At 49.3% G+C, this 3,016-nt stretch overlaps 1 long non-coding RNA gene across 1 annotated transcript; it reads left to right on the top strand.

Annotated features, from left to right (window-relative positions):
• The first annotated feature begins 364 nt into the window (after positions 1 to 364).
• Positions 365 to 1,890, top strand: LOC150006497 (uncharacterized). The gene is made up of 3 exons (XR_016511759.1): positions 365 to 807; positions 897 to 1,127; positions 1,400 to 1,890. It is a non-coding gene; the product is annotated as an uncharacterized LOC150006497 (long non-coding RNA).
• Positions 1,891 to 3,016: the final 1,126 nt, after the last annotated feature.

Genomic DNA, 3,016 nt, shown 5'->3' with positions numbered 1-3,016 from the left:
AGAAAAGATACGGTCCCTCAAAGTTAAGGGATGATTAATAATTTTTCTGTGTGTACTCTGCAGAGAGGTACTCAAAATCATGATAATAATACCTTGTTTTCATATGCTCTCTCCTTCCAGAGAAGGCTCCAATTTATCTTCCAACTTGACTGCAAGAAGAAAAGTAATGCTGGTGGGTGAAGTCAATAACACACCCCATTTGGCAGAAGGTTAAATGAAGATGATAGACAGAAAGTGACTCATCGAAAGTACAACATTTACTCAGTGGTCAAGCCAGGGAGATTTAATTGCCCATCAAAGATTCTGTAAGGGTAATAATGTCGAACTGTCATAATGGACTTTTTAGTATCTGAACCCAGTGAAATCTACTTACTCCTATGTCCCATGATGTTGGCCAGGAAGCCACGGCAGCTCATCCTCTCCACACAGTGACTCAGAAACCCAAGACTTCTCTGCCATATATGTGGCTCCACCAAGCACCCTGGAGGTCAGCTGACCCTTTGCATTCAGCTGGCAATGAGCACAGACCAATGGTATGCAGGACAGATAGGCAGTGTCAGAAAGACCCAAGAGGAGCCACTCACACCTGGTCCTGCCTCTGGCCAGGCCTGAACTGCACAGTGAGAGGGGTTCAGAAATGCAGAACAGCATAGGCTCCATGCATCTTGGAACCCCGGGACAGCACACCCACCCACTTGTCCCCGTATCTGTGCAGCTAACTACGTCCACCTTCTTCAGGAAGAATATCCAGAGAGAAGAATACAGTAAAAGTACCTCATGCCCACAAGCATAGCACTTCAAAGGACTGTGAGTAAGGAAAATAACTGTCTACTTGTTTCTAAAGAAAGTCTACTTGCTGTCCAGACTCACTTTCTTCCCCGTATTTCTTCTTAAAGAAAGAGAACACGTCATTCTGGAGCCACCAAGATGGAGCAGGTTCATGGTCAGCTGTCCTCCCACTGATGTCAACCATGAGCTCAGGACAGATCAGAGAAACCAGTGTCCGTGGATTCTGGAAGGAAGCAGCAGCAGGTAGACTGGAGATGGAAGTCAAACTTGGACAAATGACCAGTATGGCAGTGACCTGATGGGTTTCCTGCCTGCATCTCAGCTCTGTCCTGAAGGTGGTGAGTCTCAGCACGGCTCCAGGGACAGGGCGGGAGGGATGCAGAGAGGACTGGATGGGGGCGCCTGTCAGAGCCAGAGTGGCAACTGCTGGGGACCCTTCCCTCTCCTCTCCTGGTCCTGCTCCTACCCTGAAGCTGCAGCCATGGCCAGGACGTAAGCTCCAGAAATGCTGAGGAAAATATGTTTGTGGCAGTAACCTGGGAAAATGGACCCCTGTACTCCACAAGTCAGAGGAATCCTGCTTATTTTTATCCTTTTTTTCTTTTGCCAGTTTGCCCTGAAAACCACCCAGTTATGTGAGGCTTCCACACAGCGTATGGGGAGTGAGGAATCTAAGCTTCTGAGAGAAACCAGAGCTTCCAGCTGAAGGATGGGGAAGGTGGCAGAGACTCCAGGAGAAGTTGCGCCGATGGTGAGCTGGGCCCGCACGGAGTGCATGCCGGAGGCCAACACGGGCTCTGTGCCACCCTGGTGCTGAGGTCACCCCCACAGACACTGAGACAGAACTGAGGTCTGAATTTAATGTTCTCACAGATTAAAACAGTGGACTCTCATCCTCTGCCGTTCAGTGATGGGAACTATATAGAATCCCATTCAATGAGGGCAGCACATCCATCACTAGCTTATCTGGAGTTTGGAGGGAGAAAATCATTGAATTTAAATAGGCACAGAGGTCAAGGGGAAGAAGGCCAGAACTCCGGAGCCCCAGCCTGCAGACTGCCCCACCTTGGATTTTAGTTTCAAAAACAAGTCCATTTTCGCAAATAAATCTATTTTTATTTTTTATTTTCAGTTTTTCCTATATTTTATGTGTTAAAGACTCAATTGTTTGTCTAAAAGGTAAACATAAACAAGTGAAGAGCAGCTCTCAGCCCTCTGCATTGCTGGGGGAGGGAGGTGCTAATTCAGCATGAATTCCGTGCTTGGTTTTGTGCCCCTAACTGGGTACGTCAGGTGGGTCAGGCTGTACCTGCTGATGGCCCACCATTCCTCCTGCTTCAGGTGGTAAATGTAGAGATACAGTGACCAAATCCACGTTCCCGTGGTACATTCAAGGCATGGTACACTGCTCTTAAGTCACGTGGGCTTCCTTAACTTGTCCAACATGCTGACAACTAAAGGGAGATTCTGTTCCAGTCATCTTTGGGAGGAGGGGACGGGTGTGCGTAACAGGCCTGCACAGGAAATTGCCCAAGAATTTCCCCAAAACGCCTCAGTTACTTTCTTGTTCAGGTAAAATCTGCCTCCCTTTAACTTTCTACATTAGTGTCCTCTGGTGCTTTGATTTTCAGGAAATGAATTTACATCCTAATTCATGTCCACATGCATGTCCATAAGCAGCCAGGACATAAGATTGCTCCTACCTCCCAGGCCTTGCTGCCAGCCCCCTCCACCCCAGCTGTGACCGAAGCCACGGGGAAGAGTGCTCAGGTCTGGGGATACCGCAGGACCCATGTGGGAACATACTCATGTTCATGTATCCAGTTCCCAACCCAGGGACTTTGGTCTTCTATCAACCTCTTAGGACCTGGCCACATCACCACCTAGAAAGAGAGACACGGTCTCCCCAGGAAAAAGACAGCGTGTGCAGCCTAGCCAGGCCACGTCCCTCCTGGACAAGACCAGTGTCCACTAGCAGCAGCCCCAATGGTGTCCAGTTACAGTCACCTTTCCATACACAAGGGGGCCTTCAGAGACGAAGCCCATGGATAGATATTTCATGTCCTCAAAAACATTGAACAACTCCCCCCTCCCACATGGAACACGGCACCATAGGCCTCAGTGGAGCTCCACAGGCAGGTGCTGGGGAGGTGTTTTCCTTGTGTCCCACAGGTTGTCCACCTGTCTGATGTGCTGCCAGGGGCAGCAGCTTAGGGGTCCAGGGACT

This window comes from Furipterus horrens, unplaced genomic scaffold, assembly GCF_987537825.1.
Source record: "Furipterus horrens unplaced genomic scaffold, mFurHor1.1.pri manual_scaffold_6, whole genome shotgun sequence".
In the NCBI taxonomy this organism is placed as follows: Eukaryota; Metazoa; Chordata; class Mammalia; order Chiroptera; family Furipteridae; genus Furipterus; species Furipterus horrens.
Note: the sequence above shows the minus strand (reverse complement) of the source record. Positions and strands in the feature narration are given on the sequence as shown.